This window comes from Meriones unguiculatus, chromosome 8, assembly GCF_030254825.1.
Source record: "Meriones unguiculatus strain TT.TT164.6M chromosome 8, Bangor_MerUng_6.1, whole genome shotgun sequence".
Classification (NCBI taxonomy): Eukaryota; Metazoa; Chordata; class Mammalia; order Rodentia; family Muridae; genus Meriones; species Meriones unguiculatus.
The window spans coordinates 35240450-35267938 of record NC_083356.1 but is presented as its reverse complement, the minus strand read 5'-3'; positions in this window follow the sequence as shown (position 1 = coordinate 35267938).

Here is a 27489-nt window from a genome sequence, read left to right as displayed (position 1 = left end):
CCACAGAGGTGGACATTTCAGCCAGTCCTGGTGAGACCTGATGAGCTAGATTCAGATGAAAGGGGAGGAGGACCTCCCCTATAAGTAGACTTAGAGAGGGGCAAGGAGGATATGAGGGAGGGGAAGGGAATGAGGAAGGGGACTACAGTTGGGACACAAAGTAAATAAACTGTAATTATTATAAAAAATAAATTATTAAAAAAGAATAAAAATCTAGAGGTGTTATTCTCCTCCCCATGTTTGTTGGTTGAAGGCTGCCCTGGGGATGCTGATTCCTATCATGGTTTTCCAGTCCTCTTCTGCCAGTGGAGAGATTAATATAAAAATCAAGAGTATAATTGTCTCTGAGGGCACTAACTCTGCCTCAGGTCCTCATCTACAACGGAATTTGATGATGTACAATCAATAATATAGTTTTTATAATTTAAGTGTGATATGCTTCCCTATAGGCTCTTGTGTTTGGACTTATTGCTTACAGATGGGCTATTTGGAAGTGATTGGATCCCAGGGACTGGGAACTTATCAATGGACTAATTCCTTGATGAATTCATTGGATTATGGAATCATTGGTAGGTGGCGAAAAGTCAGAGGAAGTAGATCATTGTAGGCATAGAGTTGTGGCTGTATCTTGCCCTAGCCCCATCCTTCACCTATCTTTGCTCCCTTCCTGGTCATCATGTTCTTAACTGCTCTGTTACATCCTGCATTGTCTGCCAGGATGAATTGACACCTAAACATATGTGATCCAAATAATTATGTTTTTTCTTCAATTGTTACTGTTAATTATTTTGGTCATAGATCTATAAATGCTGCTCACACACTGGCAGACGTTTTCCACCACAGCTAAATCTGAGGAATGTGACACCATTCTATTTATCACCCATGCAGGAATTAATTAATGATTCTGATTTCACTGTTTGGGTTTGTGGAGTTAGGGTCAGCTTCAAAGAGTCCTCTTAGCTATACCTAGCATACCTATTATGTATTCCAAGTATCACCGGAAAGAGATTAGCAGGTACATGATATGAGAGAAAATGCATATGCTTTGATTCTTTATATCATCCTTGCTTTTGACTGACTGATTTTTACAAACTTACCTCTGCTAGTGCAGAATTTTGTCATGTAAGGTTCTAAGGAGCTTAATTTCATGACAAGACTCAGCCATTGTTAACTTTGACCTGCAGAATACAGTCATAATATGTGGACTCATTGTATTCATTATTTTGAAAGATCGGAGCAAATCTAACTTACTTCATAGCTAATATTAAGTCTCATTATAACTGGAACACTAAAATGGGATTATAGTTTCCCTGATATTAATGTCAGTTTAGAACCTATAATCAGCTGTCTTCAAATTATATGTGCTATTCTTCTCCCCTGTGCATATTCTATAAAGTGCAACCAAATTTGTCTGGGGAAGAATTACAAGATGAGTTATTCTATTTCTCTTTATATTTATATATTTCTATTAGTTTTGATGACACTAGCAATGTTTTCTGAGAATTTGGCCTTGGGGTGTGAACTACATTAAGTCTGGATAATGGATAACATCCTATGATTTTAAATTTTGGTAACTGGTGTCAGGTCTTTTTGGTTATCAAAAGCCTGATAATACTTTGGTAGTTACTTTTCAATATCCTTCTTAGGATATCTAATAGTCATACTCATCAGCTCCTGTCATTCAATACACCATTATTGCTAGCCTAACACTGATATGTATTCTATCAACCTTGTTTATGAATGATAGATTTTATAAAGTGGCCCCTGCTAATACAGAATGCTATCCTTTCTAAAATATTAAAGTTTAATTTCAATATAAACATAAGCTATTCTTAACCACATCTGAAAGAAAAAGAGTTCATCTACAGGCACTAATGGACCCCTTATCACAGCAGTCATTATCAACATACTATACAAGTTATTCTCTGGATTTCTCGGAAATATAATCAATGTATTGGTTCTCAGATTGCATAATAAACCCATTCCACCATCCTACTCTCTCTGTCTTTTGACACTTACCAGTAGTATAAGAAAGAAATTTAGTATAAGAAAGAAGTTGACCTCTACCTTGATCACCTCCATGCCACTAGTAGTTTTAAATGTTGTTCTAGAACATCAAGTCATAAATAATAGGTTAGTACCTGTGGTGGTTTGAATCAGAATGGCTCCCGTTGGGTCAAGTATTTGAATGCTTAGTAACCAGGAGCAGCATTATTTGAAAGGATTAAAAGGATTAGGAGTTGTGGCCTTGTTGGAGGAAGTATGTCATTGGGAGTTGGCCTTTGTTGTTTCAAAAGGCCATGGTGTTCTCCCTCTCTGTGTGTGTCTGTCTGTCTCTCTCTGTGTGTCTGTCTACAGATCAGGATGTAGTTCTCTGCTACTTCTCCAGTAACATGCACCCCACCATGATGATTATGAGCCAAACTGCAGAAACTATAAGCCACTCTTCAATTAAATGTTTCATTTTATAAAAGTTGCCTTGGTCATGGTTTCTCTTTATAGCAACAGAACAGTAACTAAGACAGTACCATTTATTGATAAATTATTGCCTATTCAGCATTATATTTCCTTCCTTGGTATAACACTCTGAGATATGCCTTCCTACAATGTGCTTTCCTTTTCTATACATATTATTCAACCATATTCTAAAATCTATTTTAGGTAATATATATATTATATATATATATAATATATATAGTATTTATTCCTGGAGAGGAAACTATAATTTTCGTGTTTGTCTGTGCTGCTACAAATTCTGATTATTATCTTGAAGGAAATAATGGGCAGTTAAAGTAGGTGCTAAAAGAACAAGTGTCATCTTGCAACATAATGCCCTATCATTGGAAGTGATAATAGTTTTTAAAGCTATCATAAGCCCGGTTCTCATACCAAACACGATAGCAATAATTAACTTCATTTAACATCCTTTTCTTCTGGAAGAACCTTCAATGTTGTCAGAAAGAGAGATATCATAGAAGCTTTTACTACCATTTTTCTATTATTATGATGATTCCTTTTAGATTCACAATCACTTTTATATTATCCTATACCTCACCACATTACGTGATGCATTGCCTTGTAGGGATTAGTAATGTCTTAACACTAACAGCAGGAACCAACTATTTCTAGTCAATCTTCATTCAAAGTCTCTACCAGTAAATGTCTGTTTGCAAGGGACACTTAAAAACCGAGGTATACTCAACTGTAGTTTTCTTACAGTTATATCCTGAGAGTTGTATCTTAGTTTCCTTCAAATAACAGCTTGAGTTGAATGTTAAATGTTTGTACTTGGTACTGCTAATCTTTATTATCAACTCAGGCATATTTAAAACTGGCTGTGCTTGTGACATAGTATTTGAAGATAATTAGGTCATATGGGCACCAGTTCAGTGAGTGGATAACTCCCTTGATATAATCATAATAGATGACATTATACAGAGGTGCTGAAAAGTAAAGCGGAGACACAGATAAATGATCAGGCCATTAGGGTTGTATATTTAAAGGCTACACAATGCCTTCAATTCTTCCTGCATTTCCTTTTCTCTACTTTATGGGCTAACTATTCACGATGTGAAAGTTCTACTTGCTCACACCCACCCCATTGTGAAAACACGAGCAAAAATAGAACTTTCCTCCTTTTAGTTGTTAATGTCAGGTATTCTGTCACCACAAAGAGAAATCTAACTAACACAATATTATAATAGAAAATTCAACTCAAAGCACATAAAAGCAGGAAGCAGTGAAAAAATAAGAAAGGGAGAGGAAACATGGATTGGTGAATTATGAAGCTACATATCAACAAAAATATAACAAAGCTCTCAGAGCTCTTTGTCATTCAGGCATTTCTAGCTAGGCTTTTAGAAAGAGAGAGAAACAATAATGGACTATGGGTTGTCTGTCATCTCTATGTAAGCTGTCTGAAGATCACTTACAGTGGCTATCCCACATCTTCTGCATTTCAGCTTCTGAGCCCTTTCTGGTAAATTCTCAGAAGAGTGACATATCATTCTATGCTTTGGCATTTCACCCAAGATTGTTGGAGGTGTGGGGATAAGTTTGAGCAGTCAGACCTGAAACACTGGGAATCTAGCATGAATGAGTGCTATAGCTTCTGGGATTCTAGGACTAATGCAAGTGCTAGAATCTTTCTAACACTCTTTCTTGGAAGGAGTGTATTTAAGCTTATTCTCCTTACTTTGTTATTTCTATTTGTTCATGGAATCACTCAAGTTCAGGGGTGGAAAAAATAAAGTTCAGATCCAGGCATGCAGCCATTTTTTCATATATATATATATATATGTATATATATATGTATATATATATGTATATATATATGTATATATATATTTAATTCACTTTTTATCTCTGCTGTAGCTCCCTTCCTGATCACCTCCTAGTCCCATCCACCCACTCTTTTCTCTCCCTATGTTCTTTCTCTAGTCCTCTGGTAGGGGAGGACCTCCTTCTATCTGACCCTAGCTTCTCAGGTCTCACCAAGGCTGACTGCATCATCTTCCTCTGTGGCCTGGCTAGACTCCACCCCACAAGGGGAAGTGATCAAAGAGTTCATGTCAGAGATGGCCCCTGCCCCCCTTATTAGGGAACCCGCTTTGAAACTGAGCAGCTTATGGGCTTCTTCTGAGCAGGGGACTAGGTCCTCTCCATGCATGGTCCTGACATGAACTCAGTGGTTAGCTCTTTGATCACCTTCCCCTGAGGGGCAAGCAGCCTTATCAGGCCACAGAGGAAGACAATACAGCCAGTCCTGATGAGATCTGATAGCCTAGGGTCAGATGGAAGGGGAGGAGGACCTCCTCTATCAGTGGACTGTAGAAGTGTCATGGGAGGAGAAAAGGGAGAGAGGGTGAGATTGGGAAGGGATGAGGAAAGGGACTACAGCTTGGATACAAAATGAATGAATTGTATTTAATAAAAACAAATTAATTAAAAATTATGTGTTTAGGGTATCTGCCCACATATGTGCATAAATGTCTGCTGAGGTGAAAGGAATCAGAATACCATTGGAAGGAATTACTAAAGATTATGAGCCACCCCAAACGGATGCTAGGAGCACTCTGCACTTTCAACCACTGAAGCATCTCTCTAGCCCCAAGTAGTACCTTTCTTAAGCAGAGAAAAAGCAAGACGACAGCTGGTTACACTTGAAGTATCCTTCTGAAACAGAGATGGACACTCTCTTATTCTCCCAGTGCAATTTTTAAAATCTATTTGGGATTATTTCAGCCTACTCTTATGTTCAATTTAAAGAACTGTTCTTTAATTAAGTCTATTAAAATTGCTTAGTTTAATTGGATTCTGAATTCCCAGAGTGGAAAGAAGCCAGTAGATGTTCTGGTTGTCAAGATATAAAGAGAAAAAATTTGTCATGGAAACTTTATCTTTTTAACTGTATTTCTTTACATTTTCATGAGACTTTCATGTTATAAACAGAAACTGAAATTATTACCTACCATCCAAATACATATCAATATTTCAGTCAGAAAGAGGTCATCTAAAATATGTTACATACTTTAAATTAAACAAATTAGGAGTCTAAAAATAAAATGTTCATTTAAACCATACATATCAGTAACAAAGAATTCTGGATGACCATTTTCACATCTATCTTAATAATACAGAGTAGAAATTGACCAATTAATGCCATCTTATCCATCTTGCTTATAGTAGAGGATAGAAAATTAAATAGTGTCAATCCTGAAATACAACATTGACATTTACCAGAAACAAAATCAATTTTCTCATATTAAAAAATAATTAAAATCAGTAAATGGATTTTTGTGGAATTTATTATTTTAATAAATACTTAGGTAGTATTTTTGTATAATGAATGTTATGCCTGACATTGATTCTTCAACAGTGAAGTAAATTACTAGTCATTCACTTTAAGTGTGAGAAAAAAAAATTGAAACAATCCAGAGAACTGAACTTGGAAGAAAAGCAAACACTATTATTCTGATGCCACGATAAAATAGCATTGCTACAGGAATCTCCTCCAGTCATGAGGAGGAATGAAACATCTACAACAGAGCAACAGTGGATCCCTGTCCAGCAGAGGGCAGAGGGACCAGAATTAACACCTCTGACCTTGTTTTATCACCCAAAAGGAAAAGATATCTAGACAGTGAGGTTTGGAAGGGCTGTACAGTTCTGTTACTGGTACTCTGGTTAGACATTGAAGGCAAAGCAGTGAATGTGGGCTGAGTCTCAGTGGCATGTTTTCACCCACAGTCTCTGTTGCTAAGCACTTTACTGAAAGGAGAGAGAGTTGCTGGCAGGAGGCAGGAGGTCTGCCCTGTGATTTTTCACAATAGGATACAGAGAAGCTGGGTCCACATAAACTTGGTGGACTGAGAAGACATAGTTCCAAGTTTTGGTAGATTAAGGTACTTTGAAATCTCTGGAGCAGAAGAGACAGAAGAAGAGGGGACACTGGTCAGTATATGCACTGAGGAAATAACCAGAGGCCTAGAAAAGGGCAGCTGAGAGAAAGGATGAGGACCTTGTTCACTGGTAGGGATAGAAGTCAGTTCCTCCAGCCAGCCTGTAGACATTTACTGGTTCAAGTGAATTGGGCAGAATACACAGAAAACTGCAGCCTCATTAGTGAGTAATAATGAGCATTAGGCTAATTAGCTTCTCCAATCTCACTTACCAAGATTAAAAGCAAGAAACTACTTTCTTATAAAAATAAAACAAAACAAACATGCAAAAAAGACACTGTATCCAGTGTTTACAACACCCCAGAACAAAAACTGGAGAATGTTTCTAAGAATAAAGTGATAACATTTTTTCACTAAGTAAACTCTCAGGTCTGCTGACATCTTCCATTTTCCGTATTTCTTTTTAATATAGAAATCCAAGGGCTGTTGGAATCTTCCATATGCTGATCCTCTCGCTGCTCTTGGACTAGTTGTTCTCATACCTGTAACTTTTCTTTTGTCATAGGCCATTGTTCTACCCCAAAACATTTGTCAGTTAACCACTTTAGTGGATATTCTGTTAGAATGCAATAGAATTTTAAAATATGCAGAAAAACAGTAAGTATAATCCATAATGAAAAGAATCATCCTCCTATGTCAGTGGACCTAAAGAGGCACAGATACAACGATTAGCGCCAAAAACATTGACAGTTATTCTATTTTTATTAAATTTTTATTTTTTTTATTTATATTAATTACAATTTATTCACTTTGTATCCCTCCTGTACCTCCCTCCCCTCCTCCCAACCCCACCCTCCATTTCCCCACCCGTGTCCCTTTCCCAGTCCATGGAAAAGGGAGGTCCTCCTCCCCTTCCCTCTGATCCTAGCCTATCAGGGCTCAACAGGAGTGGCTGCATTGTCTTTTTCTGTGGCCTGGTAAAGCAGAAAGGCAAAGAGGATGGACATCAGAGGAGGGAGAAAACAGCGAACAGGACAAGAACCTACACAGAGGGCCTCTGAAAGGCTCTACCCTGCAGGGTATCAAGGCAGATGTTGAGACTCAGCCAAACTTTGGACAGAGTACAGGGAATCTTATGAAAAAAGTGGGAGACAGTAAGACCTGCAGAGGACAGGAGCTCCACAAGGGCAGTGACAGATCCTGAAAGTCTAGGCACAAGGGTCTTTTCTGAAACTGATACTCCAGCCAAGGACCACTCATGGAGATGGCCTGGAACCTCTGCACAGAGGTAGCCTATGGCAGTTCAGTACCCAAGTGGCCTCCATAATAAGGAGAACAGGGACTGTCTCTGACATGAACTGATTGGCCTGCTCTTTGATCACCTCCCCCTGAGGGAGGAGCAGCTTTACCAGGCCACAGAAAAAGACAAGACAGTTATTCTTAACTACATTCCCTATATCTAATGTAAGAATGTTTCATAGAAATGAGGAAGATGTATTTAAATACCAAGTTCATGTCATAGAGATTAAGGCATCTAAAAGTGACAAGAGAATTACATTTGAAAAAAGTAGATACATTTGTCCTTGTCAAAGGAAACTTCCTTGTGATGTTTGACACTAGATGGCTCAGTAGGTAACAGTTTTTGTTCTGCAAGTATGAAGATACAAGTTCAAAACCCCAAAGCCCATGGTTTTGCATGCCTGTAACCCTAGCATCATGAAGATATGTGTGTATATGTGTATATGTGTATGTATGTTTGTTTGTGTGTGCACACACATGATCACATGTGTGCCTGCACAGAAAGGAGCTAAGGAAGATAAAGTACCACCAGCATTTATATCTAATGTGATATGCATTTGAGTCCCTAAAGAAGAAGAGCAAGAGAAAATTATTAAAATGTTGAGGACACAACTGCTGAGGTTTTTCCAAATATTATGAAAAGTGTAAACATACAGATCCAAGGATCTCAATGGACCCTTATCACAGAAACATAGGAAGAGAAGCAGCTATGCTTCAGGAATAATTTAAGAACATTTTTCATGAATTTCTCCAGTGTCTCAGAATATGTGTATCTGAAGTCTGCAAGCAATGGTACTTGCATGGATCATCTGCACAGAGATGCTAGCTCCATCTTTCAGCAACTTCTCCATCAGGCTGTGTCAGTGACTCTCTGTCTGTGTAGTACCAAGATGCCAGAAATAAGGCCCATCAATACTTTTCACAAAGGCTGTACTTTTCCCTTAAGAAGACTAAAGCAGTACTCATGGCCCACCCTTTGTTTATCTGAACAGATACCAGACTCACACTCCAGATTCACAAGGCTCTTCCATACCTGGATTTGTAGATTTCCAGCAGTTGCTACATGTGCAATCCTCTTCCAGCTATCCGGGAGTTTCCCAGAGCACAGGCATGGAATCGACTCAATGACAACCAACTTGGTAGTGGTACGTTTTAGAACAAGAAAACAAAACATAAAATATAAGACGAAAAAAATGAAGGGGCTCAGAACCCTGTAAAGTTTGGCAGCTGCAGGGAAGTATTACAGAATTAGACAGTCTGAGTACATGCCAAAGTTAAGAACAGCATGTAGTCTGACAGATGACAATTCAGATGAAAGAGGAGATGCCCTAAGAGGTCATGCAAAGTATATTAACTCCCATGTGCAGTGACTGTTAGAAGGTTCCTGGGGCAGATGCTGTTTCATGAGTGGGAGCTGAAGACAGGCATCCAGAAGCTTATCCCTCTTTTACTGGCCTTGAGCTAGGAAAACAGCCTTGCTTTCTGCTGCTTTTCAGAGTTCCATCTTTCTTAGGTCCCTTGTGTCATGAGACTCTTTTTTTTAATTCTTATTAATTACACATTATTCACTTTGTATACCCCCTGTTGTTCCCTCCCTCCTCCCATCCCAATCCCTCCCTTCCTCCACCCTCTGCATGCATGCCCTCCACAAGTCCACTGATAGGGAGGTCTTCTTTCCTTTCCTTCTGATCCTAGTCAATTAGGTCTCATCGGGAGTGGCTGCATTGTCTTCTTCTGTGGCCTGGTAATGCTGCTTCCCCTCAGGGGGAGGTGATCAAAGAGCAGGCCAATCAATTCACGTCAGAGACAGTCCCTGTTCCTATTACAGTGGAACCTACTTGGATACTGAACTGCCATGGCTACCTACATCTGTGCAGGGGTCTTAGGATATCTCCATGCATAGTCCTTGGTTGGAGTATGAGTCTCAGGAAAGACCCCTGTGCTCAGATTTTCTGGTTCTGTTGCTCTCCTTGTGGAGTTCCTGTCCTCTCCAGATCTTACTGTTGCCAAATTCTTTCCTAAGATTCCCTGCACTCTGCCCATAAGTCTCAGCATCTGCAATGATAGTCTGCATGGCAGAGCCTTTCAGAGGTCCTTTGTGTCAGGCTCCTGACTTGTTTGCTCTTTTCTCCTTCTTCTGATGTCCAGTCTCTTTGCCTTTCTGGATAGGAATTGAACATTTTAGCAAGAGTCCTCCCACTTGATTAGTTTCTTTAGGTGTACAGATTTTAGTAGCTTTATCCTATATTATATGTCTGTATAAGTGAGTATATACCATGTGCATCTTTCTGCTTCTGGGACAGCTCACTCAGGATGATCTTTTCTAGATCCTACCATTTACCTGCAAATTTCATTATTTCCTTGTTTTTTATTGATGAGTAATATTCCATTGTGTAGATGTACCACAATTTCTGTATCCATTCCTCCACTGAGGGGCATCTGGGCTGTTTCCAGCTTCTGGCTATTACAAATAAGTCTGCTACAAACATGGTTGAGCAAATGTCCTTATTGTGTACTTGAGCCTCTTTTGGGTATATGCCTAGGAGTGGTATAGCTGGATCTTGAGGAAGTGCTATTCCTAGTTGTCTGAGAAAGCACCAGATTGCTTTCCAGAGTGGTTGTACAAGTTTACATTCCCACCAGCAGTGGAGGAGGGTTTCCCCTTTCTCCACAACCTCTCCAGCATGTGTTGTCTCTTGAGGTTTTGATCTTAACCATTCTGATGGGTATAAGGTGAAATCTTTTTTTTGAGTTGGAATTTTATTGTTTATATGAGTGACACATTTGTGGTTGTAATACAAACTTATATTGAGCTGATGACATTTAGACTATCTCTTATGTTTTGGTAGAAATTCATCTATGGTTTTTTTTCTCTCTCTCTCAGTTCCAGGAATGCCTTATGTAATTTCTGTTGCTTTCCATTCTTCTGTTTATTTTCTTGTGAGCTATTTGGAGTTTTATGAGTGTCTCTGTTTTCAGTGTGGAGACCTTGCCACAGCAAATACAACACACAAGAAAAGGCAGCCATTGGAAAAGGATGATTTTTCCCATTATGTGGGATAGACAAACTAAAATTGCCATCAGAGACAGTGAATTTAAATATGAGAATGTATAAAGTTAATCAAAATATTGTGTTATTAGTAAAACAATATTAGTAAAAGTAATATTAGTAAAATAGTAAAAGTAATTAAAATATTATTTTCAAGAGTAAGTACAAAATGGAAATAAGGTGAAATCTTAGGGTCATTTTGATTTGCATTTCTCTTATGACTAAGGACGTTGAACATTTCTTTAAGTGTTTCTTTTCCATTTGCTATTCGTCTATTGAGAATTCTCTGTTTAGCTCTGTACTCCATTTTTTAATTGGATTACTTGATTTGTTGATATTTAACTTCTTGAGTTCTTTATATATACTGCATATTAGTCCTCTGTCAGATAGAGGGTTGGTGAAGATCCTTTCCCAAACTGTAGGCAGTCGTTTTGTTCTGACGACAGTGTCCTTTGCTTTACAGAAGCTTTTCAGTTTCATGAGGTCCCATTTATTGATTGTTGCTCTTAGAGCCTGTGCTGTTGGTGTCCTGTTCAATAAGTTGTCTCCTGTGCCAATGAGTTCAAGGCTCTTTCCCACTTTTTCTTCTAAGCGGTTTAGTGTGTCTGGTTTTATATTGAGGTCTTTGATCCACTTGGATTTTAGTTTTGTGCAGGGTGATAAATACGGAGCTTTTTGCATTTTTCTACATGTAGACATCCAGTTAGACCAGCACCATTTGTTGAAGATGCTGTCTTTTTTTCCATTGAATGGTTTTGGCATCTTTGTCAAAAATCAGGTGTCCATAGTGTATGGATTTATGTCAGGGTCTTCTGTTTGATTCCATTGATCCACCAATCTGTTTCTATGTCAGTACCAGGCAGTTTTTATTACTGTTGCTCTATAGTACAGCTTGAGATCAGGGATGGAGATACCTCCTGAAGATATTTTACTGTAGAGAATTGTTTTAGCAATTCTGGGTTTCTTGTTGTTCCATAGGAAGGTGAGAATTTTTCTTTCCAGGTCTGTAAAGAATTGTGTTTGTAATTTGATGGGAATTGCATTGAATTTGTAAATTGCTTTTGGTAAGATGACCACTTTTACTATGTTAATCCTGCTAAGCCATAAGCATGGGAGATCTTTCCATCTTCTTATATCTTCTTCTAATTATTTCTTCAGAGACTGGAAATTTTTTTCATACAAGTCTTTGACTTGCTTGGTTAGGTTCACAACAAGATACTTTATGTCCTTTGTGGCTATTATGAAGGGTGTTGTTTGCCTAATTTCTTTCTTGGCCCTTTTGTCTTTTGTATACAGGAGGGTTACTGATTTTTTTGAGTTAATTTTGTATCCAGCCACTTTGCTGAAGGTGTTATTCAGCTGTAGGATTTCCCTGGTAGAATTTTTGGGGTCACTCAGGTATAGTATCATATCATCTGCAAATAGTGATACTTTGACTTCTTCCTTTCCACTTTGTATCCCCTTGATCTCTGTCAATTGTCTTATTGCTCTAGCAAGGAATTCAAGAAGAATGTTGAAGAGATATGGAGAGAGTGGGCAGCCTTGCCTTGTTCCTGATTTCAGTGGGATTGATTTAAGTTTCTCTCCATTGAGTTTGAAATTGGCTGCAGGCTTGCTGTGTATTGCCTTTACTTTGTTCAGGTATGTGCCTTACATTCCTGATTTCTCTAAGACTTTAAACATAAATGGATGTTGGATTTTGTCAAATGCCTTTTCTGCATCTAGGGAGATGATCATGTGGTTTTCTCCTTCAGTTTGTTTATGTGGTGGATCACATTGATGAATTTCCACATATTGAACCACCCCTGCATGCCTAGGATGAAGCCTACTTGGTCGTATTGGATGATATCTTTGATGTGTTCTTGGATTAGGTTTGCAAGTATTTTGTTGAGTATTTTTGCATCGAAGTTCATGAGGGAGATTAGCCTGAAATTCTCTTTCTTTGTGGGTCTTTGTGAGGTTTAGGTACCAAGGTGACTGTGGCTTCATAGAATGAGTTTGGTAGTGTTCCTTCTGTTTCTATTTTGTGGAATAGTTTGAAGAGTATTGGTGTTAGCTCTTCTTTGAAGTCTGGTAGAATTCTGTGCTGAAACCATCTGGCCCTGGGCTTTTTTTGCATGGTAGACTTTTGATGACAGCTTCTATTTCCTTTGGGGACATAGGACTATTTAATTGATTTACCTGGTCTTGATTCAGCTTTGGCATTATGAATTGGTCAAGGAAATTGTCCATTTCATTTAGATTTTCAAATTTTGTGGCATATAGACTTTGGAAGTAAGACCTAATTATTGTTTGGATTTCTTCAATGTCTGTGGTTATGTCCCCCTTTTCATTTCTGATTTTGTTGATTTGGATAGTTTCTCTCTGCCTTTTATTTAGTTTAGCTAAGGGTTTGTCTATCTTGTTGATTTTCTCAAAGACCAAGCTCTTGGTTTCATTGATTCTTTGAATTGTTTTATTTGTTTCTAATTTATTGATTTCAGCCCTGAGTTTGATTAATTCCAGCCAACTATTCCTAGTCATGAGACTCTTATCTGACTCAGAGTTCTATTCCTCTGCTGCTTCAAGTTTTTGACTCCTCTCTGATGCTCCTGAACTGTATTTCAGTTTTCTGATCTCCTTTGGAACTTGTTTTGTATTTATTTCTGTCTTGCAGAAGTGAAAAACATCTATTCTAATTGTTCTTTCTTGATTCTTGAATCCATTCCTTTATAGTCAGGTTAAAATGTAACTTCCTTGTTTAAACATATTCTTGGTATACCTTGAAACTGGTTGTGGGTTGGAGAAGGCAAATTTTGCAATTCACCATTCTCATCTCTGTCCTTGCTTCCATGTTCTAGTTATGTAGCCTCTCCGAAGCAGGATGACTATGAAAGGCTTAAGTTGCTGAGACAGGGTGAGGAGCACAGAGAAGAGAAATCATTATAGGGTTACCATTAGCTCAATAATTTTGAGAAAATTAATGTTTTACACAAGCAGGCCAGTGAAACTCAATCAACCTATTTTTTAATTGTAACTTTATTATATTAGTCTTTTCTTTTTCCCCACTTCAAACCCTCCCATATACCACCTCCCTGCTCTCCTTCAAATCAATGGTCTCTTTTTCCATTAGGTATTATTAGCCCAATGGATACATCTCCCATATACTCCTCCACCCAAGTCTCAGAGCACAGAAGTGGGAGCAGAAACATTGTAAGAGCCAAAGTATTAGGGAACTTGCTCTGAGATTGTGTCTCAAAGTAACATCAGAAGCTGCACTCATAAAAATCTCACCAGCATGACTGTTCAAACATGAACTGAACAAGGGTGACACCAATAGACCTGTTAACCTTCACAGGGACAAGCCCATGAAGCCTCAACACAACATAAAGAACTGCAGACAACAGAGTAAAACTGGGAGCATTGGGAGTGGGAGAAGTTGGCCTTCTAGTAGGGGGGAGGGGGACACCAGTCAACCCATCTTAACATTCTTTGTTTTCTGATCACTTACGTTTCTATGTAGTACATATATGTAAATAAATGTGTATTATATAATTTTTATTTAAATATTTAATATGTATTATAAATTCATATGTATGAATAAAAATATGTGTAAATATATAAATAAAAAGCAATGGATGAAGACAGCAGAGTTCTGATTTAATGATGGGTTCTGGTAGGGAGAATTCTGCTAGAATTCCAGCTGCTGAGGTCCTGTGTCTCTCTGGAGTTCTCCAAGATATCTCGGCAAAATGCTAAATGCCATGGAACAGAATTTGGAAGCCATTAGATGATGTGTCAGATTTGCCTGAACCCAAAGTCATAAACTTCTTTTCTCTTTAATGATATCCTAGATACTCATAGTTTTTGAAACTGTAGTAAAATATTGTACATCATTTTTATGGCAGCTCATAAGCACAGCATGACTGAATGAGTCTGTGACAGGGTTTAAGCCAAAGCTATGTCCTCAACAATGGGCTGAGACTTTAGTCAAGCCACACAAGCCTGTGTATTCAGCTCTAAGGTTAATATCTCAAGGTAGAAGCTCTACAAGTTCTCTTGTAGATGGCCAATTCTAGAAACTACTTTTCTCTGATTATCTCAATCGGCAGCTCTTCTGAAATGACAACGTTGTGGAATAAATTATGTCATAATGAGTGGGTGGGCAGTACATGCCCTTGCAGCGAGAACACATTTGAGTTTGTTTGCAAATATACAAACTTCACATTCCTCTTTTTGAGGTCCCATTTGTCTTTTGGCATTTTGATGAGTAAACCAACTCCAAACCAATTTGTAACAGGCAAAATATGTTATTATGAGATATTTGTTTTCTGAAATGATCACACTCATAAAGCCTTTCTTTTAATCTTTCCCCCTCCTTCACATATTTTAGTCTGTTGTTCCTGATTAGTTACCAGAAAGCTGCAAGTTGGGGATAACACAGATTTGAAGCAGAAAGATGTGAAAGTCGCCATCTACAAAGCAAACCAGGAGAAAAAGAAGGCAGGGCAATGGTTAGAAAGATAATGACCAGAAGAAACCATCATCAAACTCTCATGCCAAAAATAGCCAGCATGCTAGCTCCAGATGGAAAAAGAATGGTTCGTTTGCCATCTGCTGAGACAGAACGGCACACACAAACTGTGATTTAAAGTCTTCAGAAATAGAATTAAATAACGTATGTCAGAATTAAGGGAATCGCTATACACTCTTTGCTGAGGCCTTGGGGTGCATCTGTGTGGGTGTGTATCATTCAGAGAGTTAAAGCTAAATCTGTTGATAACTAGGAAACAAATGTGAGATGTACTCAGAGGCAGTGAATAGAAGACTTTAAGGGACAATCATACCTTATTGAATAGGGATGGAGGGAAACTGATGCTTGCCCTAAGGCAGCAGCTGTTTTTGTTTTTGTTTTTGTTTTTTGAGGCTAAACACAGAACTTCTGTTTTCTGAAACTTTAAAATTCAGATGATGTCTGTGTTGCATTTTATTAAAAGATAAGGACCACTTCAGAAAGCCAGATGAGGAAAACACTGCTGAAGAATTGTTCTTGAGATTCTGCAATCAAGCTCATTCTCCTGGGGTCTGGATAGAGAATCAAAGGATGCTGGTACATTCCATTGCTATCCTCCCATTCTTGTGGGCTGTATGCTTAGGAAGTCATGAAGGATTTGCCATCAGAATGATTTAGCTTTATACTTCTTTTGCCTGTTTTCACTGACTTGGTTGCCTTGGGCAAGCTTCTTTACCCATCCAGTCTCAGGTATCCCCATCTATAAGATAATCACTGCAAAACCATGGAAAAGGCTGAAAATGCTGTTGTAATTGGTTTACATAAATTATTCATTTAATTTTTACAACAGTCCTAGAAAGATGGCCATGAATTAGTCCTATTTTTGCAATTCGAGGAAATCAGCCACAGAGAGAATAAGTCTCTTGGCCAAGACCTTATAGCTAACAAGGGTTGGTGATTTAAACGCTGAAAATTGAAAAGTGCCCAGATTGTATTAGTTTCTGGTTTATATTAGAAATTTAACAATTGTTGGCTGCTACTCTTTTTCCTAGGCAAGAGTTGGAATATTTAATGAATATTTTTTGAAATACGCTGATATGTAGTATAGCCATGCCATGTAGTAATAGCGAAAATTTATCAACTGATTTATGTCTATTTTGATTTTCAATACATAGAGGCATTTAACATTATACCATACAGTTCTTTATTCTCTGTCTTCCTCAAAATGATAAAATCTTTATAAGGGCATGGATTATGCTTCTCTTGTTAACCTCTGTTCTTTATTCTTTTCCGTCCTAGACACATATTCCCTGAATACATGAATAAATTACCCGTTTTAAAGTTGAAAAATTATGGCATAGAGTTTTTAATAAACTGCAGCAAAGTGCAAAGGTATAAAGAAAACAGATTCATGAAGATACATTAAAGTCATAGTGCTATGTGGAAGAATGGAAATGCACATGAAATCCAACTCTGGCTTTCAAGTGGTCCACAAAGCAACAACCAACGAGAGAGCCTTACACAAAAGAACCCTGTGTCTTTAGACACAGACTATTCATCTAATATGCACTGGATACCTGGAAGTTACAAAAAGTACCATTTTAAGGATAGCCTTTATACTGAAACAGCCTATAATTTATTAAAGTAAAGAACAACAAAAAAGTAATGTTAACACTTAAAACAAAAGGAACAGGAGCTCCACAAGGAGAGCAACAGAATTAAAATAATCTGGGCACAGGGGTATTTTCTGAGACTGATACTCCAACCAAGGACCATGCATGGAGACAACCTAAAACCCATGCACAGATGGCAAGCCCAGTGTCCAAGCAGGTTTCCTAGTAATGGGAACAGGGAATGTCTCTGACATGAACTCAGTGGCTGGCTCTCTGATCACCTCCCTCAAAGGGGGGAGCAGCCTTACCAGGCTACAGAGGAGGACAATGTAGCCAGTCCTGATGAAACCTGATAGGCTAGGGTCAGATGGAAGGGAAGGAGGACCTCCCCCATCAGTGAACTTGGAGAGGGTCATGGGAGGAGAAGAGGGAGGAAGAGTGGGATTGGGAGGCGATGGGGAAGGGAGCTATAGCTGGGATACAAAATGAATAAACTGTGATTAATATAAAAAATAAAAATATAAAAAAAGGAAAAAGTAGACTTCATTTTAAGGCAATGTCGTATGGTGTAAGGGAAACAAGGAGAAATTTTTAATTAAATTTTTGTTTTTTATATTAATTACAGCTCATTCACTTTGTATTCCAGCTGTAGCTCCTACTCTCCTCCCCTCCAACCCTACCTTCCCTCATCTCCTCCTATGCTCCTCTCCAAGTCCATGGTTAGGGGAGGTCTTCTTCCCCTTCCATCTGACCCTAGCTTATCTGCTCTCATCAGAACTAGCTGCATAGAAGAAACAACATAGATAATGTTTGACTCACAATGAGAAATGGATCTTTACTCTCTGGAAGGTGGAGTGTAGGTAACAGTGGGGTGAATAGGCAGAGAGAAAGGCCAAAGGATGAAGAAAGGCATAGTTATCATTTTGAAATTTTACATGAGAGAAAAAGTTGTAAAAAGGGTCTTGATTGCTAAGAAAATTGGAATTTATCTAAAATAAGTTACTGGTACTGGGAGATCTTTTTAAGAGGAAACTAGTATCTGTCAAGCAGAAAACCATGGGATACCGAAGGTAGATTTGAGACTTACAAAATGTAAGAGAAGATGGCAGTTGCAATGGTCAAAGAAATTGAGAATGAGAAGTTGGACTAGAGGAGAGCCATTGAGAAAACAGATGAAGAGAAAGAGGTATTGGAGTCAAGAAGTTCAATCCTACACCTTAGTTTTCCAGGTTGAGAAAAAAAGAATGAGGCTAAGACATGACATTTGAAAATTAACTCTGTAAGATAGTATTTTAAGAGAATCTGTGATTACAGAAGTAAAGCAAGCTGTTGAAATCAGAGGAAAGAGGGGGTCTGAACTTAAAGTTGGAGAGGAAATATGTTATTTTTATTCTTGGGGAGACATGAACATACGGCGTTCATTCACTATAAGGCACTAAGAACATACCAAAGGAAAAGAAAGCAAATATCCAACTACAAGAAAATATTCTACTCGAGTTTGGTTTGGTGATCTAATGACTTTACTGATGTTATTTACTGACAGGAGCATAGGGTACACACAGGCAACTTCATCACCAAAAAGCCCACACTAGCATGGGTAACAAATCACAAAAGATGCATTCCTAAACATATCACACAATTTGTAGTAAGATCTACCTTTCCCCAGAGTAATTTCTTACTGCTTACATAACCTTGTGGAGGATCCTTGTGAGTCTTGTTATTTTCATAGCCTCCTAAGACTGCTAATATATTTTTTTAAGACTGGTAAGTTCTTACTATTTCCTAATTCTTACATAAAATTCCATTCACTCTGCCCAACAGTTGCCCATCAGGCTCAGCATCTGCTTTGATAGTCTGTAGGGCAGAGGCTTTCAGAGGCCCTCTGTGGTAGGTTCCTAGGTTGTTTCCTGTTTTCTTCTTTTTCTGATGTCCATCCTCTTTGCCTTTCAGGATGGGGATGTAAGAGCTGGAGAGAACAGGGCATCCACAAAGAGAGCAACAAAACAAGAAAATTTGAACACAGGGAACTTCCCAGAGACTCATACTCCAACCAAGGACTATTCATGGAGATAACCTAGAACCCCTGCACAGATATAGCCCATGGCAGCTCAGTCTCCAAGTGGGTTACATAGTAATGTGAAGAGGGACTGCCTCTGACATAATCTGACTGGCCTGCTCTTTGATCACCTCCCCCTGGGGGGGGAGCAGCCTTACCAGGCCATAGTAGAGGACAATGCAGCACTTTTGATGTGAACTGATGGACTAAGATCAGAAAGGAGAGGAAAACCTCCCCTATCAGTGGACTTGAGGAGTGGCATGCATGCAGAAAGGAGAGAGAGGGTGGGATCGGGAGGGGAGGAGGGAGAGGCTTATGGGAGGATGCAGAATGAATAAAGTGTAACTGATGAAAAATTAAAAAAAAAGAAAAGATAATTTAAGAACCTTAAATGACTTTCAAAAGTGGAGGAAAACATGGAGTTAGTCAATTTACATGGATGGAGCACGTCTTTCCCCTGGGGACAATGGTCTCCTGAACCTACTCAGACCTCGGACACCATCACTGCTAGTTCTAGAACTGATGCAGGATGTTCCAACAAGGGGGTTAAGGCTTCTCATAATATTTCCTATAAGTCCACACCTGTTTGTTTATAACCCCCATTTTTATTCACTGTTAGCCAGATAGAGCCAAATAATTGTGGTGATGATACTTGCTTTTTTGCCCAATGCTGGAATGCTAGTGAATTTAGGTATGCCCTGGTTACTTGCATGCCTCGCTGGGTGCCTGTGCCCGTTGATGCCCCTCAGGCTATGACTCTCTTCAGACAGAAAAGGGATCTTGGAACTACAGCCACCATTGTTACTGCCATCTCATTGGCGGCTGTTGGAGCTACCACCGCAGCATTAGCCAGGAGTCATACTATGCAGACTGCTCATACCCTAAATAATCTTTTAGCCAATGTAGCTCATGCCTTAGATGTACAAAAAGGAATAAATGCTCAACTAAAAGTAGACTTGATGGTGTTCAATCAGAGGATTGACCTCGTGCAGGAGCAAATTGATACCCTATGGCAAATCGCTCAACTTGGCTGTCAATGGAAGTATGCTGGACTTTGTGTCACTAGCATACAATATGAGAATTTTTCCTGTGCTGCAAATCTGTCTAAACAATTGTCTAGCTATATTTTAGGTAATTGGACTGGAGAATTTGATACTACGATGGAGCAGCTGAGAGTGGCCATTGTTATGGCAAATTCTACCAGAGTAGACGCAGACTAGCCACAGGATTATCATCATGGATTGCTGCAGCCATGAATCATCTGAAGGAATGGGCGGGCATGGGAGCGTTAGCAGGCCTTCTGGTGTTGATCTCCTTGGTTTACCTGTGGTGTATATGCAAGATTAGAGTCTCGCAACAGCGTAATGCAGCCATGATCATTCAGGCCTTTACAGCCATTGAAACAGGACAGTCTCCCCAAGCATGGTTGGCTACCATAAAAAGCTAAAATGTTACGCTCAGGATGCGAGGCTAAACACACCACTCAGGGTCAGCTGCTTTCGACCCAGAGAAGAGCATGTCTGATTGCATGGGGGTTGATGCCCCATGTCCTGCCTCTGAGAAAAAGGTATCAGACGGGTCTGATGCTCTTTGGGTGGATGACACCTAAATGAACATCAGTACAAAGTCCCAATTTATTTCTAATATCAGAGATCAGACCTCTACTCTTGCCTGATGCGTCTAAAACAAAAAGGGGGAACTGTAGAGAGCTGCGTAATGCCGTGCCTTAAAGATGGAGCTGGTTTCCGCCTTCCACCTTCCCGATGGTGAGTGCTCTCTGTCATAAACAACTCCATATTTGGCTAAGGCTGAGGATCTGGCTTGCTTCCGTGTATGTGGACCTATCTGCATTGCCCACAAGGCACACTGGGGTTGGCTACCCAGAGGCTATTTAAGCTGTGGACTGGCTTTCCCCAGGGTCAGAAGATTGTTCAAGGTTCCTGAATAAACTGCATTGAGAAGAACAAAAAAAAAAATGATCAGAAAGAAGGAGAGGAGGACCTCCCCTGTCAGTGGACTTGGGGAGAGGCATGCATGCAGAAAAGGGGTGAGGGTGGGACCGGGAGGGGAGGAGGGAGGGGCTTATGGGGGATACAAAAGGAATAAAGTGTAATTAATAAAAGTTAAATAAAAATTAAAAAAAAAAGACTGGTAAGTTGTATTAACTTCTTGAACCCCGTGAATTTCCTTAGCTGCCTGAATCTGGTGATCTTCCCTCCTCCTTTTAGGAAGCAATGCTTCAATTCAAAGTAAAAAGCTGTATAACAGGAAAGCAACTATGTCATTTTAGAGGGTTCCAGGCTGAGTCAGGGTAGCCTGAACTAGACATAGAGCAGAGTCTGCAAATAGATTTTACCAAATTCTTCTGGTTTTCCAGCATTTTCCACATCCTGGCACAGAGGAAAAATATTAACATTTGCATATATATATAGTGAAAACCTATGTGCGTAAAACTCTTCAGTTAGACAATCACAGAACTCAAGCATGTGCTTCACCCACTGCTCAGTAGATGCTTAATTAGAACCACCTAGGAAGCATTTACAGCACACACTCTGAGACACTTTGGGAGGCATTATCAAGTAACATTTAGACTCTAAAAATATTGTTTTCAGATAAGTATACAGTTCTTCATTTACAGGGAAACACTTCATTTGCATAGACTTCCATGTGGACTTAGTTTTTCCATCTATGTGGGTACCGTTGTGGGGTATTTCCAGAAGAAGAAAAAACAATATACTAAAACAATAGCATAATCTAGTAGCATAATCTTAGAAAGATGCTTAGAATCACCACTGGGGCTCATGTCCTGGGAAGCGCATCATGGAAATATATTAAAGAATCCTTGTTAATCCTTTCTGCCTGAATTTGAAATATTAACAATCTTTGGAGAGCTGAGGAGATGTATAAAATTAAAATTTTTAATTATTCTCAATAGAAGCTCCTCATGGCCCCTGTAAAAGATAAATTACTCATGGGTCATGTTTTTCAAAGTATTATGCGTTCTTGAGAATGCCATACATGTATACAACACAATAAAATTATGTCTATCCCAATTTCTCTCCCAGCCATTTCCTTCCATATGTCAGTCAATACATTTCCCCGTCCCAACATCATGTCTTAAAAAAATAACCCATTCCATCGAATTAGTGTTGTGACATGTTCATCGGTATGGAGCCCGTGGCTGGAGTACGAGGAACCTACTAGTGGATATAAACAATATTAAATAGACCCAGTACATTGTATTCATATATTTATTCATTTCTATATGTATGTGATGATAATAATTAAAGAAACTATGTCTTTGAAAGGGAGGTGGACTAACAGGAGACAGGGAGGGAGGTGATGTAATCTTTGATTAAAAATAAAATTTGAAGAAGAGTGGTTCTCTCTCCCCCAGCAACTGTCACCTACAAATAGCTTCTCAGTAAGGGGTGGGGCCTGGAGCCCATCTTTCCCATCTGGTACTTTGTCATTTGTTGGTAGAATATAGAAACAAGTATCAGGGAAAGATTTCTCTGTTTAAAATTTATTTCCTACAAAGCATTATCTCATCATTCATGTTCCAATGAGGTCAGATATATGGTTGGTTATCACTATGGATCAACTCTTTCTTGATGAACAAAACCAGAATAACTGTCTTCCCTAAAACTGTGGCTATTGGGTAAAGTTCAGTGTGTCTGGTCCTGAATCAAAGCACTTTTTGAACTTCTTGGAATAGTGAAGCATAGAAAATAAGTATAGATAATCTCTGATAAGTCTTAACATACATATGTGTGTGTTTACCATTTATCTGAGATCACAGTATTCATCTGTATTCTAGCATCTTCACCAAACGATAATATTAGATTAAGTCACTGGGTTTCAAAAGACTCCATACTGATAATTTTTTGAGGTTCTTTGTTGGAGATTATGAAGGATGCTTGGAGGCAGAGCCAAGAGCAGAGAGAAAATACAGGTGATCTGCTTTAGCTTTGGGAGAAAAGGATTTTCTGGGTGGTTGCTCCTCTAGGCTAATTCTATTTTCTTCTGACTGGGAATACTTTAACAATAAACACAGAAATGCATGCTTTTTCTAGGAGTATATAAAGTCCTTTGGGTACATGTTCAAGAATGATAGAGCTGGGTCATATGGAAGATGTAATTTTAATTCTGTGATGATATTCCGCACTCACCTCCATAATGGATATATTAGTTTACACTCCTACTGTCAATGAGTAAGGGTTTCACTTTCCCCACAGCCTCAACAGCAGTGTGTGGAAGGGCATAATGGTAAGTCAGGAGTTGAGAAAGAGAAACAATGAGAATAAATTTTGTGTGGAAATGCCACAATGAAGCATAATACTGTATATGCTAGTGTTAATATTTTTCAGCAAAAAATTAAAAGTATAAATATATAAATAAAGGAAGAAAGGAAAAAAGGAAGGAAGAAAAAGGGGACCTTTCCTCTTTACTGTATTGAAAGCATCCCAGAATATTTTGATCTGAATGAAAGGATTACTTTAAGCATCTTCCTTGCTTGCATTGCTTGGAAACAGAAAAGAATGATGATAGATTTCAGTAGCTATGGCATCCAATTTTAAGTTCTTGCTCCAGAAGGCTAAACTCCATTTAAATTTTTGAGCATCCTAAATTAATATATTTTTAAAAAAATGAACCTCTTAAGATTCCCATACAAATTATTTTGTGGTAAATTCTGTCATTGTTTGATGCAGTTCTTATCTGAAAATAATAGATCTAAACTCTAGCCTACCAAATTTTATCTTTTGAGAATATTCAAGCCTCCTGTTGTTTCTCCAACACAGAACATTCTCACATATTGTTGATTAAAATCAAAGAATGTTTCCCCTTGATCTGATAATTATACTTTGTGATATCTATTCTAGAGACAAGCATAAAAGAACCTTACAATACAGCTGGGAGCTTGTTGGACTGGGTAAAAATTAGAAACAATATAAAATAACAACAGAGAACAGACTAAAATCTAGTGAGTGTTGTGTGGGGTTAGATGGTTAAAAAATTTAACCATGTCTACTTGTAACTGCTAGAGAAGTTTCTCAAGTAGTAATTGCACATCTAATAAAGCAACAGCAAGATGTTGCATGGATTACAAAAAAAGTACACATGAAATACAAATTTTATTTTTGTGTGCTTATATATAACTGCATATGAAAAATATGTATTTTGAAGAAAACAGAAACAACTCATTAAACTCAAATAATGTGTCTTTCAAGTAGTATGTGAGGATTTGGAGTGGAGCAATGTTTCGAAAGAGACTAAGACACAAGTCAGCTGAACTTTATCTTTAACCAAAATGTTTTATATGTGCATGAGAAAATGACTCCTCTCTGCATATACCTTAATGATTGCAAAAGCAATAAAACAACTAGATAAAGAAAGCTGGAAGCAAATAGCACCAACTTGTGGACGGCACTCCGTTCTGTTCATTAGGAATGTATATTATTATTCCTTACATCCTATTTTGACTTCTTAATTTAGTGACCCAACACTCATTCAAACCTATATAATTACTTAAAAACTAATCTTTTGTCAAGTGGTGCTGTCATTGCATAGGCATTGTTTAGGCAAACATGAGATTTCATGAATAGTTTTCCTGCCATACCTAGAAGACACTGTCTTGAAGTAGGCGTTCTGTAACTATAACTAAAGAACAGATAATGACTTTGATAGAGGAGAGATGAGGAGAGAGGGTGTAAAAATTATATATATATATATATATATATATATATATCACAAATGAAATTCTAAAAGAATGATTTCAAATTAGAACAACAGCCTAATCTTTGTGTTAAGGTTGGTCAAGCATCTTCTAGGCTTTGAATTCAGTCTCTAGGGCAAACCTCCCAAGGCATACTTTCTTTAAAGCTTGTAGTACATTATCTTGACTTTGACTGATTCAGTTACCAGTGGTCACCTACCACGACTTACTTTCGGCAGCACACCCTGTGTTTATTTGGTTGTTGGCAGCAACCTTAGCAGATGCAAGCTGCAAACCAATATGAAAGCAATGCGCACCAGGCTTTCACATGTATGAGTGGTAGGTTAGAATGAGTGGGTGTGTCTTAGAAATACACTGGACATGCAGAATCCAGAATTTCTTTTCTGTGAAGACTGGGAGAGTGGGAGTGTAAGTAAATAGAGTCATAGGGGAAAAAAGAGAGAGGCGGGGAGAAAGGGAAGACATAAGTACAGATAAAGGGAGAGAAAATATAAGAATGTTTCTCACACAGAGAAGATTATTAATGACTAGTGGATAATAAAGAGGCCATTTGCAGAAATTGAGAATAAGAGAATCATGTCGATAGGACGCTGGGATGCTGCACACCAAGGGAATCAGCTGCACATCGAAACCACAGTGTGTGGAGATTGAGGTCTCCAGCATATCTCAAGCAATCTTCCCATGTGATGCCTAATAAGGGAATACAGAATACATTTTGCTTGTTAAATTTCTTAGAATAAGTTGGTGACAAGAGAGCTTGTATTCAGTCTCAGGGAATTGCTAAGGTCCAGGAAAGCACACTGTGCTGCCTGATAATTTGACATGAGGACAATGACCTGGGAAGCTTTGAAATGGTGTGCCATGTGTGACGGGAAGAATCTATACATTCAAAACCAGCTTCTCTTCTGGACAGCTTCTAGGATAGGGATCAGGACATTGTGTTTTGATTGCAGAGTCCACCACTGAGCCTGCCTACTAAATTATGAACTCCTTGAAAACCAGACATAACATTTTTCATTAGGGTAATGGGGAAGGCAGGTATAGATCTTGACACAAGCAATGTTTATAACGTGATGAATAAGTTTATAAACTGATGAATTAGTTGTGGCATTTCTAATTGCAGTTGCCCATTCTTGTCATTCCAAAATTCCTTTTTGTCAAAACTATGCTGCTTTTCAAAAGTCTTACTTTCCTTTACTAGGTTGTTTGCAAAATGAGAATAAACTGCCAGTCATTTATTGACATGAATCATTTCAGATGTAATGGCAGAGACAGTCTCATCTTCAAATATGAACTAAATGGTATTGGCTGTCTAAAAGGTAGTAAGTTAACTATTTACTGCCCAAAGAAGAATTGATTGCCTTTTGCAGCTATTTTCTTTCTTTTTTTTTTTTTTTTTGCTGTGAACGTTGCACTTTCTTTTTTTTTTCTTTTATCATTATTTTTTTTTATCAGTTACATTTTATTAACTCTGTATCCCAGACGTGTCCTGATCCCTCATTCCCTCCCAGTCCCTCCCTCCCTCCCTCATCTCCACCGTGCCCCTTTCCAAGTCCACTGATAGGGGGGACCTCCTCCCCATTCATCTGATCCTGTTTTATCAGGTATCTTCAGGACTGGCTGCAAAGCCCTCCTCTGTGGCCTAACAGGACTGCTCCTCCCTTGGGGGGTGGGGAGACCAAAGAGCCAGTCATTGAGTTCCTGTTAGAAATAGTCCTTGTTCCCCTCTCTTTGGGAAACCAATTGGTTACTGAGCTACCACAGGCTACATCTGAGTGGAGGTTCTAGGTTATATCCACACATGGTCCTTGGTTGAATATCAGTCTCAGAAAAGACCCTGTGCCCAGATATATTTGGTCCTTGTGGAGCTCCTATCCTTTCCCCATCAGACTAACTCCCCTTCTTTCTTATGATTCCCTGTACTCTGCCAAAGGTTTGGTCATGAGTCTTTGCTTTGAAAACACTTTTGCAGCTATTTTCAAAAACATTCCCAGAGATAACAGAATACCATTACTTTTATGGACACTGAGTCATTAACTAGGAGAACCAAATGTTTTGAATTGCCAGAGCTGAGATGAGTTTTCAATACTTATAAAGAGAAAAGATAATAAATCTAAAGTAGGAGTCTAAAAATGGAAATGGGGGGTTAGGGGGAGTAAAGGGTAACATAAGAAAGGCAAACTGTTGCAAGATTTCTCATGTGTACAATATAGATTTACATGAATGCCTATTTGACAGAAGAGCAGAAGGGTAAATATTATTGACACGATGAGTTAGGGTTGCAGAATGGCAAATATAATGCAAATTTAATGAACTGTGTATAAAATATCACAATAAATGCATTTGGTTGTTAAGCATATACATATTTAATTTTTAAAATGAGTAAGGAAAGGAAAGGGGAGATTGGGGAGTAGTGAGATGAAAGACACAAGCAAAAAAGTAAAAGAAAGAGAAAAATACAGTTTCCCAGATAGACGTGGGAAAAGACACATACTTAGGAAAAATAAAACCTGCTCTATTTAGCAGCTGCTTTTCCAGGCCCTGGACAGAGTTTTGAAGGAGACCCATAAAAAAGTGTGGCCCTTCTTTGATGGAACACTCAAGCAAAGGGAAAGAAGGAAAACAAATGGAATGTGGTAGAAGCCAAGAGTAGTGAGAAGGTAGAATGAGCCCTCAAAAATTGTGTGTAGGTTGTAGGGCAGGGCAGACAGATGCCTTTGTTCTGAAACACAAATATATGCAGGTCTGGAACAACCAGTCAAATGAAGAGAAGGTAGGTATGAGGAATGATGATGGCTGAAGTCTGGGACATAAACACCACTTTGAATTTGATGCTGAGAGC